At 50.6% G+C, this 17,239-nt stretch overlaps 1 long non-coding RNA gene across 1 annotated transcript; it reads left to right on the top strand.

The window, feature by feature from the left end:
- The first annotated feature begins 1,423 nt into the window (after positions 1–1,423).
- On the top strand, positions 1,424–2,450 carry LOC149329765 (uncharacterized). The gene is made up of 3 exons (XR_016285745.1): positions 1,424–1,535; positions 1,852–1,976; positions 2,296–2,450. It is a non-coding gene; the product is annotated as an uncharacterized LOC149329765 (long non-coding RNA).
- The last annotated feature ends 14,789 nt before the right edge of the window (positions 2,451–17,239 follow it).

The raw sequence follows: 17,239 nt of genomic DNA, 5'->3' as shown, positions 1-17,239 counted from the left end.
CTTTTCTCTGATCTAGGCTAATAAAGCAGTGAAAAGGGTAGTATGACGTCAAAAGTGTAGGTAGGAAACTGGGCTTGTACAAATATTTTGGCAGTCAAATTTCCCGAGCTAAGTAGCATGAACGCTGATTTGGTTTGGTTTATTGGGGTTTAATGTCCCAAAGCGACTGAGGCTATGAGAGACGCCGTAGTGAAGGGCTCCGGAAATTTCGACCACCTGGGGTTCTTTAACGTGCACAGGCCCAAGCTATGGTAAAGTGACTGAGCGATCATATGGCTATGATCATTCGGTACCTGACCTTGACTTTTGACATGAGCTAGTGGAGACTATGCTCCACGGAGCTTTCGCTCGTATAACTAATTTCAAGCCACGTTGAACACCAACAGTTTTCTATATTGCGTCTGATGTTCATCCCGCTAATGTGAAGATTAAGTATATTAGATGCAATATTGTGTACGAACTGCAGCGCGAATAAAGTGATTTCATTCCTTCACTTTCTTCCAAGGGTTCCGTTCTAAAGCTTAAAGTGGAACCTGCCCGTCCTGATCAGCGCATCAGTGTACAGCATGGCGCTGGCAGTGTGAATTCTACAACACGGGCAAATCTTTCTTCGTGTGCTGAAGCTCCTGGGGTGAGTTTACGGGAGGTCTTTCACAGTGATGTTACTTATGTCGTAAATATTTCTGCACTAAAGTTGTGCCCATGACACTCTTCGCTGTGTAGTGAGCACTTATATTTAATCAAATTTAAATTAAACCTGTTCGTTTTGTGTAAATGTGGCCTGGTTTTTTCTCATAAGCTCTGGCTAGGCTAAATCGCGAACATTCATTTTGCATTTGTTTAGCGGCTCCAGAGCGAAATTGATCTTTTCTTTCTGTCCCTTGAACAATAACGCGCTGGTCGTCTGAATGAACACCAACCAACTCGCCCAGTATAGCGCACAGGAGCTGTCGTGGGTGTGGCTAGGTGGGGACACTGCGCGTGGCGGGTGCGTACTGCTAACAGGCATACATCTTCGTTAATACGTCCCCAGTATGCTAAATATGTCTAATGTGACAAATTGAGTAACGTCTGGAAAAATGCTTGCGTTTAGCGTAACTGAGAGTGCACACGCTAATGGTGCGGTGACTACATTAATTCATACTGCATACGCTGAGAACGGCCGGCGCGCATACGACTTGGGGCGGTGGAAGACATTCAACGAGCTCTCCTGATTGGCTGAGGAGGTATCTACCTTCCATAGTGCTGCAAAAAAATTGTGAGGTGACGCATAAGTAATATCTTTTGAATATTTGAATTACTTTTGCTCGCCTTTAAGCTGCCTTTTAGCTATAAGAGACACGAAGTTGTGTGCTGATTATAGGTGGATTGAAACTGACTTTTTTCTTCTGACACTCATTTGCTTGCAGGATTCCTCGCTAAATCCGAATGCCGAACCTCTGCGGCGAGGTAACCGTGCCAGCCTGCAGAGTGGCTCTCACGTCTTGCATCCTCGAACACGGAGACCTCTGTCATCTTCTGCGCGAGCTAAGGAGGTGAGTTTGCGCATCTGTCTAGGCGTTGTCATTTCCCTAGTGCAATTCTCTATTTTATAATTTTTCAAATCTGCACCTCACGTAACTAGTACTGGTGCGCAATGGGCTAAAAGTCTCATTCCATCATAACTATCACAGACTCAATTTCTACAAATTGTTCTCGATGACGGGTATGTCGTCTTCTTGACTTCATTGCTTTGGGCTTCTTATTTGGCGTGTTTTTCTATATATAGATCTTACACTATTGCTGTTAAGCAGGAGAATCACTGTATTACAATAAAACAATTTTTTTTTCCTCTTTATCACTTTCTTGCAGAGTCCCTCGCCAAACCCCGGAGCGGGACCTTCCCTCCCTGATCAGCGTACCAGTGCGCAGCGTGCCGTTCGCGTCGTGAATTCTACAACGCAGGCACCTCGTCCTTCTTATGCTTAGGTGCTGCGGTAAGTCTGCGCACAATCTTTGACAGTTATGTTACTTATCTATGAAATTTTTGTGCACTAAAGCTGTACCCTTGGCGCTTTTTAGTGTGCACTGATATTTCATTAAATTCCAATTAAAGCAGTTAGTCTGTGTAAATGCTGTATGGCTTGTCCTCATATCCTCTGACTTGCCTAAATCACGGACATTTATTTTTTTATCTGTCGGCCGGCTCCGCTGATGTGATGAGTTTTTGAACCTCGCGTGTTTTTCTTTTTGTTGCAAATTGTGGGCAATATTCTGGAGGTGTTATAGTGCTATTGTCATGTCTTTCTTTTGCAGTCGGACACAAGGCGGCACACCACCGGGAAGGAATGCTGCTTCATAACGGTTGAGCGCCATCCCTCGGACCAGCGTGCACTGGTTAAAAACGTGTAAATGGTGGTCTTTCTATATGGCTGCGACCTACTGAATCTTATCAAGCCATCTGACCCGGATAAGAGCTCCCAGGAATCGTCGTGGTCCCAGGAAACGTAGTGAAACATCGTGAGATTGTTTCAGCAGTGTTCTCCGCCATTTTCTTATCGTGGTAATTATGTCAAAATAAAAGCACATTTCTTTCTCTTCAAAATCTGCTTTTGAATCACATATCTGCAGGCCATGTATGCTTGTGGACGACGCTTTGTTTGCATGGCATAGCGTAACTCAAGCAGACGTGGGCACTGTGGCAGCGTCTAGCGACATGACTTCAAACCACCGCCACGCAAGTCAAAAAAAGTTATTCCGAATTATTGCTTCATTTCCAGGCGCTTATTTTTCGGTGTTGTTGTTGCAAGGTGAAAAGCTGTACACCAAGAAGAACAAGTACTCCTACGTTGGGTGTCTTTGGTTTTGCCACGTTGTGTTCCAGGATTCTTCGACATTAATTTTTAATATTGCAATACGGTACGGTAATTTTAGGGCAATATTAAACGTAAATGTTCAAAGATTCGATGCGGATAAAAATATTTCTTTTGAAATTTCTCCATCGCTCGCATTGAGTAGCTAAGGCTGGCATGAACGTATTGGGGGATTAAGCTCTGTCTTAAAGGTAAACTGCGTAGGTTTTAGAAATCAATGAGCTTAAGAAGGTCGAATGTGTGAAACTTACAGGTAAAGCATGCAAAGTCTCTTTGGGCTAGCACTTGAAATAGTGAAGTAATCGCCGATTAAAAACCCGAGCCCTTCAAGCTTCTCCGAAGCCCACAACACCAAGTGGGGGGCGCATGATTCCGTCATAGAAGGTATCGGTACATTTCCAAAGCACAAATGCCTCCTGTGAAGGAACAAAACCAACGCCACCAAAGGCGAACCCTTCTGAGAGTTGTTTTGCAGTGTCTGATGCTTCAGGGCAGGGTGTGGCTGAGGGGCCCTGTCAAGCTGTCTTCTGACAAGCTTTTTTGTCCCTGTGGCCTGCATTTCTTTCTATGAAGTGCAAAATAAACCTTTTATTTGATTTGATTTGACAGCGGTAATTTGAAATCTTACCTTCCGTGACGTCACCCTGAGTTTTTCTGCACTCCTCATGTGCACTGAGGAGAAGCGCAGAATTCAATCGTCGATTACTTTACTATTTTGAGTGCTAGTGCAAAAACACTTGGCATGCTTTACCTACAGAGTACATAGATTTGAATCCTTGAATATCGCAAAATTCTCAAAAAAAGTGCTGCAGAGCCCCTTTCAGGGTATGACGTGAGAGCCTTATGGGCTAATTTCTATACATGCAGAAGGTCATTCTCTACTTTACATGCACAATATAAAGTAGAGGGCGCAGCAGGGACTTTTCCGTTTATCGGTAGCCAGCAGGTGCAGCCCGGACGCGCACCTTCGCTTACCAGGGATAAACGGCGTGTTGGGGAACTGTCGAAGAAATGATGAGGTAAAATAACAGTTATAATCAACCTTTATTTTCGTTGCCCAGGAAAAACCCAAAAACCTTGGTGCTGGTACACCATACGCACTCACAAAAATATTCACTAATTTCTCCACAAAGGAAAACGAAGGTAATACAACAGTCAAGGCAATTAAAAAAAAATACGCGTCAACTAGGCCCCTACTTTAGACAAAGGAGTGACTGCGAACATAAAGCATAAAAAAGCGAAAACATGTAAACAGCGGAAAATCAAAAACAGCAAGAAAAATAAATAACGAGTAAAAACAATAAAGAAAGGGAATGAAAACACGAAGGACCTATCACAGCAAAATACAATAAAAATAAACAAATCCAAGCCCGTACGAATATGAAATCTCTAAAATACTAGCTAGAATACAATCATTTAGAGTAAAGAAATATTTTAAGTGAACGCCTTACAGAAAATCAGACCCGAGTCACGGTTTTAAAGTAAAAATCTTAATGAAAACAAGTGCAGTTGGCGAAAAAATTACGCAGGAAAAAAAACAAAAAAAATTATACGCGTGGAAATGCGCAGGTGAAATAAAAAAAATGCTTTAAAGGGGAAGTTATATGTGAAGAAAGGCCAGCTCAAAGTGGAAAGTTACGGACATCAAATAAAAACAAAGGGAGTTTTTATCAGGACAGTTACATCTTAGGCCCGTCTAAGCCAATGGTTTCTTTTGAGACGTAGCCCGACATCGTGATCTCAGCAGTATGGTTACAATACAAAGCTGCCGTTTAGATGCCAAGAATAAAGGAGAAACAGTAACAGCATAAGTAATAGACAGTAAGAGTAATGCATGCAAAAAAAAGGTTATACAACGCATCGAAGCGATCGAGTAGTAGAACAAGTATCTATACAATTGCAATCCAAGTCTGACAAATGAAAGATGACAGGAAAAGCCTCTTTTTTATTTACTTGTATCCGACTACGCAGCGTAGGAGCAGCGCTCCGCTCTTAAAAGCTACAAGTTTTTCGCAGCCAATAAATCTCACGGACAGTGCCGCCAGTCAAGCTCCCCAGCAGAGGTGCACGAAATAGAAAGACGGAAGCCCCGGACACGCAGGAAGGCAACTATGGAATGTTTATACTTTATTTCTCCCCGGGCACACAGCTCCAGAGCGGCGGACAAAGCTTGCTTACGTCTTTATACGCAGCCAGCCTTTGAGCAACGCTCATAGTTTTCCTTTGGACGCCGCGATGTCAGTGAGGTCTATTTGGATTCATTGCGCGCTGATGGCGGCGACGTCAGAAGTAGAGTGCGAGATGTTGGCAGAGATACGCGCTAGATATCCGACTATCTATTATGGCGGTGGCGTCGTGTGTCGTATGAAGTAGTCAGTGAGGCACATATGTTCGCGTCGCCGCACGCTCAAAACCTAGTCGTGGCCGTAGAGTTTTTGTTCATTTATTTATTACCTTCTCCGCCCACCTTACACTCTCACCACCCCTGCACGCATATTTTCACCTTTCCACTCACACACTTGCGACTAGCGACGTACCCCTTCACCTGTCTCCAAACAAGTTCACTCGCTGTGGTACGATGGTAAACGAAGCACTTCGAGGCCATGGTTAGCCGCCAGGGTGTACATGCGGTACACAACGCTGCGTGTGCTAAGCTTTTAAGAAAGCTCCAGCAGTTCTGCCTCACCATGTCCTGTGACCACGGAACACCTTTCTTTGTGAGCTAAAGCTGAATGTCAGCTTTCCGCGTAGACTTGGTAGGTGCTTTTTCAAGAGCCACGCTGTGATATGGAGCATACTCCATGACAACAATGCTATTGGCCAGAATGCTTGGCAAAAGCTTGTCAGAGAACCACTTCTCTATGTAGTTGCCATCCATCTCAGAGCGGTACTCAGCGTGTTTTCCCTTTTCTGCCCTGAAAAATCCAGCAGCAGCGTCATCCACGAATCCTGTTTCACTGCTTCCAGCGTGACAAGGATCAAATCTGCCCCTTTGCCCGAAGGCGTAGCCAGTTCCGTTGTTAAACCTTCCAGGAAGGCATCCTGAGATTACTTCACGGTTTTTTCCTGCCAGACGTATTCTTTTGTGTGCACTGCGTTGACCCAGGTTTCATCTAGGTAGGTGATGCACCTGTAAAGGCAACGCAACCGAGTGCACGAGTTAATGCTTGTAAGTGAACAAACACACTGCAGCATGTAAGTAGGCAACCCACTGCAACAAAGAGACTGCTGGCCACTGTCACTCACAAACGCTCAAAGACAATCGAGAATAAGAATTATCTCGGCTTTATTGCTCCCTTGCTGGGGCTTATATTCCATGCTCAGGCGGCATTTGGTAGCTAGTTTATATTCGCTGTATGTTTGCATGGGGCACTTGAATAATTCAGCAACATTTGAAATTTCTTCCCTTGCGGCGACTGAGAACAAAAATTGCTAACGCTCGCAGCAGTAGCGACAGTAATACCCCTGTCAAGCGCACTAGTTAAGTGCACTTACGGGGAGTGCGCTTCGGCATCCCGACTGACACTTTGGGCTACGCAGTGCTAAACGGAAAAGCAAAGTGCACTCGAAGTAAAAAAAAAATGGCGACAGAAAATGAGCGGAATTTCTGAACAGGACGATTGAAAAGAAAAAAAGGCTCATAATATTTGATTGCTTAACGTGATAGCGAAAATAAAACGAGGTTCAACAGTTTTTAACGATGAAAAAAAATGAAAATAAAAGAAAAGCCAGGACAGGCCAAGACAACCCAGAATTTCGACGACAAACAAGATGGCGGCGGCCTGCGATGTTGCATCTGATCACGTCTATCTGTTTTGTTGCTTCGCTTGTATATATAACCAAGGAACTTTTTTCTGAAAACAGTGTTATAGCACGTAAAATAAAGTTGTAAATATTTTTTATGCACTCTAAATTTTGTACCATCGTAAGCGCTGGCGTCGAGGCTACGCATTCGGCCAGCAAAGTGTGGTCCGTGAACACACACCTAGCGGAGTGCGCTCTTCCGTGAGTGGCACTCACTACCGTCGTCTGGATGTTGCAAAGTGTACTTACAGCAAGTGACGCTCTCCGTAAGTGCACTTAATTTGCCCGCTTTACGGGGATATAACTAGCACCACTGGAGGGACCGGCAGTGTACAGTGGGTGCTAATTCGATCATAGGGTGATGACGAGGTGGTACTATCCATTGCAGTGCTACGACATTTTTGGCAGTTTTGTTGTTTTTGTTTCCCTCCCCAGTTTGCATTTCGCGATTAAATCTGACCCATGAGGAGACGTGCCCCTCGCAAACGTAGCAAAAAACTGGCCGTGAAACGTCACCTCTCGTAAAAGGTCGGCAACAGCAACATGCTTAATACTATTTCTTTAAAATGTGTTATTCTGAAGCAACACGCACTGTTACGACTACGAGGTTGCCACGCTGACACGAAGCTCTATATGCAGCCAGTCTAAACGTGCTGCGTAAGAAAATAAGCAAGGAACCACTCGTACCGGCCCTGCCCTCGGAATTCCTTGATCGCCCAGAGCTACCTGCGACGCAAGGCAATGATGTCATTTCGCTCGATCAGCGCAAGGTTCCGATTTCTTTTTCAAATGTGAATCCGATGTCCTTCATCAACCTCGACAACGTCGTTTTCTTGAAGTTGGGCAGGTCGTCGTCCTCACTGACAGCCTTTAGCACACGGTCCTGACAGTGTTTAGCAGCACTGTCCAGTGTTGGGTTTTCCTTCTTCGCGTGCATACTGTGCACTTTCAGACGGATGGCATGGAATGTGCTGCTGTCATTCTTCGCGAGCTTGAACTCTTCACGTCGCGAGGTATTTTCTTTGTGCATGCCAAAGGCACGCACAGCGTTCCGCCTTGATTTTGGCAAAGGTACGGGGAGATACTCCGGTGTCAAAGCTCACAGAACTCAGTACTTCCAGAACAGACCTCCGGAAAACGGATCCTGGTACGAGAGTACACATTTGCAATTACTTGCTTGGTGTGCCTTGATGGCTTGGATGTACCAACCTTCGGGAAAATGCGTACAGAAGAGGTGGCCGGGGCCGCTGAGCTTTACGCCATTTTCTCAAAAGTACAAGGGAGCCGGAAAGAGTAAACACGGCGGCAAGGCGGAAACGTGGGCAAGTTTTTAATTATTCATTATTTTGTTCACAGCGCAAAGAACGGGAAAGACGAAAGCTTGTTCGTGTCACTCTTTCGTCTTTCCCGTTCTTGTTGCGCTGAGAACAAAAGGAGAGGCGGCCGGGGGCGCTCAGCTGGGCGCCATTTTCTCAAAAGTACAAGGGAGCCGGAAAGAGTAAACATAGCGGCCAGGGTTGCGGATACAGCGAGAACGTGAAATGAAAAAAAGAAGACAAACGGAAAATACAAAATCAGAGATCTCGATCGATTCTCTCGCAATAAGAGCGTTTCTTTGTCACTCTGATGACAAATATATTGTCCACTGCCGGCAAAGCATTTGTTACTTTTCGCTCACCACAAGCAACGCAATATTTTTTGTCGCGCAACCAAGTTGCGCAAAAAAGAGCGCTATTTTTTGCAGCGTTGCACCTGATGTATGAAACATCCCGTAGTTACGTGGACACAGCATCACGCTTTGAGCTACGTGGCCGTAGTGACAGAGAGATGTGCACTGCACCCTTTGGCGTCGACAAGGTTGTAGTCGAAGCGCGATTTAAGTGCACGAAGAAGGTCCCCAGGTGGTCGAAATTAAACCGTAGCCCTCCACTACGGCAACTCTATCACTCTGCTCTCACTCCAACCTTCCTCCCTCATTTACGGCGGGGTTCAGATGTCCACTGAGATATATGAGACAGATATTGCGTCATTTCCTTTTCCTAGAAGGCCAACGCCTTTGTTGGCGTTGACAACATTGTGGCGGAACAACGGTCATGACTCGTCAGAATGATTGTATATATATATATATATATATATATATATATATATATATATATATATATATATATATATATATATATATATATATATATATATTGTAGGATAGGGTTGTGGCTGAGCAGAACCTAGGTCGCTTTGCAACGTTCAGCAAAGGTGCAGGCCTAGCGTTCGGGCTGCGAGCGAGCGTCACACCTCAGGATCGTCGTCTTCTTTCACTACTACAGTTCACCACAGTGAGCGAGCACGGCTGCTACACTACAATTACCCCCGGCGAAAAAGGAGGCATCCTGCCGACTTAGGGCGCACAGATGGTAGGCGGATCGTAGTACGGCTTGAGACGGTCAACGTGCACTGTTTCACGGCCACGACGGCGCGCATCTTGCGGCGGCGAAAGCGGTTCAATGATGTAGTTGACTGGAGAGGTCTGGCAGACGACACGGTACGGGCCGTGGTACTTTGAAATGAGTTTTGTGGAGAGACCCGGACTGGTGGAGGGAACCCAAAGCCACACGAGCGAGTCTGGGGTATAGGACGGAAGCGGACTGGTAGGGGCGCGAAGGTGCTTCTGGCGATTCTGATCTTGCGTTGTAAAAGAGCGGGCAAGCTGGCGGCATCCTTCAGCATAGGTCGCTGCTTGAGAAAGGGTAAGAGACTCGGAGATATCAGGGCGATACGGAAGCACGGTATCCATGGTACAGGAAGGCTCGCGACCGTAAAGAAGAAAGAACGGAGAGAAGCCAGTTGTGCTCTGTGTGGCAGTGTTGTACGCATATGTCACAAATGGGAGAATGCGGTCCCAGTTTGAGTGGTCCGAGGCAACATACATGGCGATCATGTCGGTCAATGTGCGATTGAAACGTTCAGTAACGCCGTTCGTTTGAGGGTGGTAGGCCGTAGTAGAGCGGTGAACAATGCGGCATTGGCGAAGTAGGGCTTCGACGGTGTCTGAGAGGAAGACACGGCCGCGGTCACTCAGAAGCTCCTTAGGAGAACCATGGCGTAGAACGAGATGATGCAGGATGAAAGACGCAACGTCGGGCGCAGACGCGGATGGCAAAGATGACGTTTCGACGTAGCGGGTAAGGTGATCGACTGCCACTATGACCCAGCGGTGTCCAGCCGGAGTTATGGGAAGGGGCCCGTAGAGATCGATGCCAACGCGGTCGAATGGGCACATGGGGCAAGGCAAGGGCTGCATCGGAGCAATGGAACGGCGAGAAGGGGTTTTGTGGCGTTGGCATTCCGGGCAGGAGCGAACGTACTGTCGAATGAAACGGTACATTCCCCGCCAGTAGAAGCGGAGTCGAAGGCGCGTGTAGGTCTTCACCACACCGGCGTGAGCGCACTGGGGGTCCGCGTGAAAAGAGGCGCAGATGTCGGAACGCAGGTGGCGAGGAATGACAAGGAGCCATTTGCGACCGTCGGGAAGGTAGTTGCGGCGGTAAAGGAGGCCATCCCGTATTGCGAAGTGGCGGGCTTGACGACGGAGAGTGCGGGTCGCAGGTCGCTGAGATGGTGTAGACAGGAGAGCGAGGAGGGAAGCGATCCAGGGGTCCCGTTGTTGTTCAAACGGCATGTCGGCAATATCAAGGGAGGACGCATCAGCGGTGGCGAAAGATGTGGAGTCTAAGTCACAAGGTAGTGGGGACCGCGATAGTGCGTCGGCATCAGAATGCTTACGGCCAGATCGATAGATGACTTCAATGTCGTATTCTTGTAAGCGCAACGCCCAACGAGCAAGACGGCCTGAAGGGTCTTTGAGGGACGACAGCCAGCAGAGGGCATGGTGGTCGGTAACGACAGAGAACGGGCGACCATATAGGTAAGGGCGGAACTTTCCAATAGCCCAAATTATTGCCAAGCACTCCTTCTCTGTCACGGAATAATTGCGCTCGGCCTTTGTCAAAGTGCGGCTGGCATACGCAACAACATGTTCGGCGCAGCCGGGCTTGCGCTGAGCCAGCACGGCACCGAGGCCCACGCCGCTGGCGTCAGTGTGAATTTCAGTGTGCAGGCTGGGGTCGAAATGGCGGAGGATCGGCGGGGACACAAGCAGGTGCCGAAGCGTTGTGAACGCCGCGTCACAGTCTGGTGTCCAAGACGAGAGGCTGGTGTCGCCGGCAAGCAGATCAGTCAGGGGTGACAGGATGGAAGCGAAATTGCGTACGAAGCGGCGAAAATAAGAGCACAGCCCGATGAAGCTACGCAGCTCCTTCAGGGAGGTGGGTCGGGGAAACTCGGCGACTGCGCGCAGTTTTGCAGGATCGGGAAGGACGCCTTCTTTGGAGACGACATGGCCCAAGATGGTAAGCCGCCGGGCTGCGAAGCAGCACTTCTTTAAATTCAGTTGCAAGCCGGCGTCGGTCAAACATTGCAGGACACGCTCGAGGCGGGCCAGGTGGGACGAAAAGTCTCGAGAAAAGACGACGATATCGTCCAGATAGCACAGACACGTGTGCCACTTGAGTCCGCTGAGAACTGTGTCCATCAAGCGCTCGAATGTGGCCGGCGCATTGCACAAGCCGAACGGCATGACATTGAATTCGTAGAGGCCGTCGGGCGTAACAAAGGCCGTCTTTGGCCGATCAGCAGCAGCCATGGGCACCTGCCAATAGCCGGAGCGGAGGTCCAATGAGGAAAAGAATTCTGCGCCTTGCAGGCAGTCGAGGGCATCGTCAATACGGGGAAGTGGATACACATCCTTGCGCGTAATCTTGTTGAGGCGACGGTAATCAACGCAAAAGCGGATGGATCCGTCCTTCTTCCGCACGAGAACAACGGGAGAGGCCCAGGGGCTGTGAGAAGGTTGGATTACGCCGCGCTGAAGCATGTCGTCCACTTCCTTGGTAATGACGGTGCGTTCAGGGGCCGACACGCGATAAGGACGCTGGCGCAAAGGGGCATGCGTTCCGGTGTCAATGCTGTGTGTGACGACGGATGTACGGCCAAGAGAGCTGTGCGGGAAGTCGAAGGACGTACGGAAACGTTGAAGTAATGCGACGAGCTGATCACGTTGGTGCGGCGAAAGGCTGGCATCGATAGATCGGGAAAAAACAGAAACGGTGTCTTGGTTTGGCGTAGCAGGAGGCGAACCAATGGCATCTATCTGGAGAGGGGCAGATTCGTCATAGACGGAGTATGGAAGAGCGTGATCGACTGATTCTACATGGCACAGGCATTCGCCGCGGAGAAGCGTTGATGGACAAGAAAAAGGGTTCATGACATAGATTGCGCTGTGGCCATCGCAGACAGTCAGAAGAGCGAACGGAAGGAGGAAACAGTGGCGACGGGCAGCGGCATCGGTCGGAGTAAAGAGAACAGTTGAATCAGGGTCGCAGGCGCAAGTGAGGGGAACCAGGGCAGCAGAGAAGGCAGGGATGTCAGTATCTGCAGCGACCAGCATTTTGCCGAGGCGGAGAGAGGTGTCGGACGGCAGAGTAGCGCAGAGCGGAGACAGTTCAATGCTGGCACGGGCACAGTCGATGATCGCATGATGAAGGGTTAGAAAGTCGCAGCCCAGAATGACGTCATGAGAACAGGAGGACAGCACGAAAAACTCGGCGATATACACAACATCCCGGATAACAAGGCGAGCTGTACATAATGCTAGAGGGTGAATGCGGTGCGAGCTTGCAGTGCGGAGGCAAAAGTTCGAAACAGGCGTCGTCACTTTACGGAGTCTACGGCAAAGGGCTGCGCTAATAACGGATACAGCAGCGCCCGTGTCTACAAGGGCGAGAACGGCGACGCCATCAACAAATACTTCGATAACATTCGCAGGTGAAGACGGAGGACTTGGGCAGTTCGATGGAATCGCAGTTCTTGCCTCCGGAACTGCGGCTGTTAGTTTTCCTCCGGACGAGAGGGTGATCGCCGGCGCATGGGAGAGATAGATCGGCGACGGGGAGAAGGCGACCGGCGTGAAGAATATGAAGAGCGGTCAAGGTGGAAGGAGTCCGCAGGGGTGCCGGAGGGAACTGGTTGCGAGGGAGGCGCAGGGTCGTAGTGGAATGGGCTTGCCTCGTCCCGGAAACTCGGCGGGTGTTGGCGACAAAGCCGGGCGACGTGGCCCGGCAAGCCACAGGAATAACATATGGGGCGGTTGTCGTAGGTACACCATGGGTTCATGACGGCACGGCGAGGCGGCAGGCGACGACGGTCAGGTGCCGGCGGAGGTGGTAGCGGTGCGACAGATGGGTGGTTAACGTAGACTTCGGGGCGTCGGGGTCTGGCGGCAACCTAAGCGTAGGTGAGGGGGGCAGCCACAGGCGGAGGCCGAGGGCTAGAGGGCAAAGCGTCGGCGACCTGCTCTTGGATGGTGCGTCGAAGGGTGGGATCTATGGGTGACGCAGGGTCGCCAGACACAGGCAGTAGGGACAGTTGGCGGGCCACTTCTTCCCGTATGAAGGCCTTGATCTGGGGAAGCAGGGAGGCCGAGTCAGAGACCAGACTGCAGACCGCCGGCGCAGGAAGGGACTCGTCGAGGACTCCGGAACGGCGAGTAGAATGCCTCTGCTTCCTGAGGACGTCATAGCTCTGACAAAGCTGAATGACATCCACCACCGTTTGCGGATTCCTGGCGAGCAACATTTGGAACGCGTCGTCGGAGATGCCCTTCAGGATGTTGCTAATTTTCTCGGCCTCCGGCATGGATGGATTGATGCGCTTGCACAGGTCTAGAACATCTTCTACGTAACTGGTGAAGGATTCAGTGGCGTGCTGAGCGCGAGCGCGGAGGCGTTGTTCGGCGCGCAGTTTGCGCACAGCTGGGCGGCCGAATACCTCCGAGAAGCTGGTCTTAAAGGACGACCAGGTAGGCAAGTCGGCCTCGTGGTTGCGGAACCACAAGTTGGCAACGTCGCTGAGATAGAATAGTACGTTACCAAGCTTGGTGGCATCGTCCCACTTGTTGTGTGCGCTGACGCGCTCGTAAGTCGCCAACCAGTCGTCAACATCGTGGTCGTCGGCACCGCTGAAGACGCTGGGATCTCGCTGCCGGAGCCCGCCAGAACACAGGATGGTAGGCGACGGGATGGGGGCTGTCTGGCTGGTGACTTCAGGCATAACTGGCGGCGAAGGTAAGGTGCGACTACGGAGCTCCAGGATGAGGACGAGAGGGGGAACTTACAGCAGCCTCCACCAAATGTAGGATAGGGTTGTGGCTGAGCAGAACCTAGGTCGCTTTGCAACGTTCAGCAAAGGTGCAGGCCTAGCGTTCGGGCTGCGAGCGAGCGTCACACCTCAGGATCGTCGTCTTCTTTCACTACTACAGTTCACCACAGTGAGCGAGCACGGCTGCTACACTACAATATATATATATATATATATTGTCACAACCAGAGGAGCTGTGAAGGTAGACGTCAGAAAGAACCCAAGACCGGGAGCCTTCTTTTTAATTATCGAGCCAGCTTCCACGACACAGAACAGAACAGCGCGCCACGAGAGCCCACCGCCGCTTCGTCGTCGTCTTCGACTCAGCGCGGAGGCCGCGCGGCGCGTTAGGCGCGTGGCATTATTCCCCCCCGCGAAAGCAAACATCGTCTCGATGTGGAATGGGGTATGTACAGTGAGGGGAGGAGGAACAAAGAAAAGACTGGGGGTGAGGTGAACTATACAGTGCGCGCTAGATGACATGCAGGGAGAGTCAAGTATACACGTGGGGTAAGGGGAAAAGATACGAAACAGCGTGAACACAGCGCTCAGTCACGCGAAAAGTACGGCTTTAAGCGCACTACATGCACGATTTCAGGCCGTTGACGCTGAGGGCCGGCGACCACAGTTTCATGGGGGACAACTTCGTAGTTGACGCTGTTCAGGCGGCGCAGGACTCTGTACGGGCCAAAATACCTATTTAAAAGCTTTTCGCACAATCCCTTGCGGCGCACTGGTGTCCACACCCACACGTGGTCGCCCGGCTCGTAGTGCACGTCCCTGTGCCGAAGGTTATAGTATCGGGCATCGGCGGATTGCTGGTCCTTGATGTGCAAGCGGGCCAGCTGACGGGCCTGCTCTGCTTGCTCCACGAAGTGGCCAGCTTCAGGGGGAAGCTCTGCGTCGCCGTACGGCAGCATGGCGTCTAGCATCATGCGGACCTCTCTGCCATACACGAGACGGAACGGGGTGAACTGGGTGGTTTCCTGCGTCGCGGTATTATATGCGAAGGTGACGTACGGCAAGACCTCATCCCAGGTTTTGTGTTCAACGTCGACGTACATCGAGATCATGTCCGCCAATGTTTTGTTGAGCCGTTCCGTTAGACCATTGGTTTGGGGATGATACGCTGTTGTTGGTCGATGAGCAGTATGGCTAAGCGCTAAGATGTCACGTAGGAGTCGGGCTGTAAACGCCTTGCCGCGGTCAGTAATGATGGCCGATGGGGCGCCGTGTCTAAGCACGATGTCGTGCATAAAGAAGTGGGCAACTTCGGCGGCAGTACCTCGCGCAAGGGCCTTCGTTTCAGCGTAGCGGGTCAAGTAGTCTGTGGCGACTACGATCCACTTGTGGCCGGAAGACGAGAGAGGAAATGGCCCCAGGAGGTCCATGCCGACTTTGTCGAATGGTATTTGTGGCGGCTCGATGCACTGAAGCAGTCCAGGAGGCTTGAACGCGGGTTTTTTTCGCCGCTGGCATTGCCGGCATGTCCGGACATAATGCTTGACACTTGAAGTTAGGTTGGGCCAGTAATAGTTCTGCCGGATTCGGGATAAGGTGCGGGTAACTCCAAGGTGGCCGGAAGTCGGTTCATCATGGCAGGCAAGGAGGACTTCATCCCGCAGATCAGACGGTATGACGAGCAGGTAAGTTGTCGGACTTGAAGTAGAGTTCTTTTTATAAAGCACCCCTCTCCGCAGGCAGAACGACGATAGTCCACGAGCTAGGTGTCGTGGTATTTCAGGGCACCCACCTTCGAGATGTTCGATGAGCAGACGGAGCTCGGCGTCGGCACGCTGTCTGGAAACGAGCTCAGATGTGCTGACCGCTCCAAGGAAGCTATCATCGTCGGTGGTGTCTTGCGGAGGAGGTTCGACGGGAGCGCGTGACAAGGTATCAGCGTCGGTGTGTTTCCGGCCTGACTTGTAGGTGACGGTGAAATCGAATTCCTGCAGGCGTAATGCCCAACGTGCTAAGCGGCCGCAAGGGTCCTTTAAATTTTTCAGCCAGCACAGCGAATGGTGGTCGGTGACGATACGAAACGGTCTGCCATAGAGGTATGGGCGGAACTTGGCGGCGGCCCAGACTACCGCTAAACATTCTTTTTCCGCGGTAGAGTAGTTCAACTCAGCACGCGACAGTGCGCGGCTTGCGTAGGCAATTACTTTGTCGACACCGTTTTGCCGCTGAACTAGAACGGCGCCAAGACCGACGTTGCTCGCATCCGTGTGCACCTCCGTATCGGCATCTTCGTCGAAATGTGCCAGGATGGGCGGTGATTGGAGTAGGCGTCGTAACTCGTCGAAGGCAGTCTGTTGTTCGTTGCCCCAGGAAAATGATGTGTCATCACGGGTTAGGAGCGTCAGAGGGCTGGCGAGCTGGGCGAAGTTTCTAATGAAGCGGCGATAATAGGAGCACAGGCCTAGAAAACGACGGACTGCTTTTTTGTGGGAGGGGACCGGAAAGGCAGCAACGGCAGCAAGCTTCTCTGGGTCAGCGCGGATTCCATCAGCACTAATGACGTGCCCGAGGAACTTCAATTCGGTGAACCCAAAGTGGCATTTTTCTGGTTTGAGGGAGAGGTTGGCGGATCGAACGGCTTTGAGGACAGTCCTGAGGCGGTGCAGATGTTCCGTGAACGTTGCGGAAAAAATGATGACATCGTCAAGATAAACAAGACAGGTCTGCCACTTCAAACCGGTGAGAACGGTGTCCATCATTCTTTGGAACGTGGCAGGAGCACAGCAGAGCCCGAATGGGAGGACGCGAAATTCGTACAGCCCGTCCGGTGTAATGAAGGCGGTTTTCTCACGGTCCCTCTCATCAACTTCTATCTGCCAATAACCACTTCTGAGGTCGACCGAAGAGAAGTACTTGGCTTGACGAAGTCGGTCGAGGGAGTCGTCGATACGCGGGAGCGGGTACACGTCTTTCTTGGTCACACTGTTCAGCTTCCTGTAGTCGACGCAGAACCGTAGTGTCCCGTCTTTCTTTTTCACGAGGACGACAGGAGACGACCACGGACTGCTTGACGGTTGGATGACGCCGTCTGTGAGCATCTCTTCGACCTGTGTTTGAATAGCATCTCGCTCACGAGGGGACACACGATAGGGCTGCTGATGGATGGGTCGGGCTCCTTCATGCGTGATAATGCGGTGTTTAACTATCGACGTTTGGCGCACTTTGGACGACGACGTGAAACACGCACCAAACTCCCGCAAGAGGTCCTGGAGTTGCCTCTTTTCAGTGGGCCAGGATTTATGTCTACGCTGGTGACCGCTTCGGCGTCAGCTCCAGGTGTGTCCTCCGCACAAGCAAAGCATTCGGCCACT

This window comes from Amblyomma mixtum, chromosome 9 (assembly GCF_055824585.1).
Source record: "Amblyomma mixtum isolate Tamu chromosome 9, ASM5582458v1, whole genome shotgun sequence".
In the NCBI taxonomy this organism is placed as follows: domain Eukaryota; kingdom Metazoa; phylum Arthropoda; class Arachnida; order Ixodida; family Ixodidae; genus Amblyomma; species Amblyomma mixtum.
Note: the sequence above shows the minus strand (reverse complement) of the source record. Positions and strands in the feature narration are given on the sequence as shown.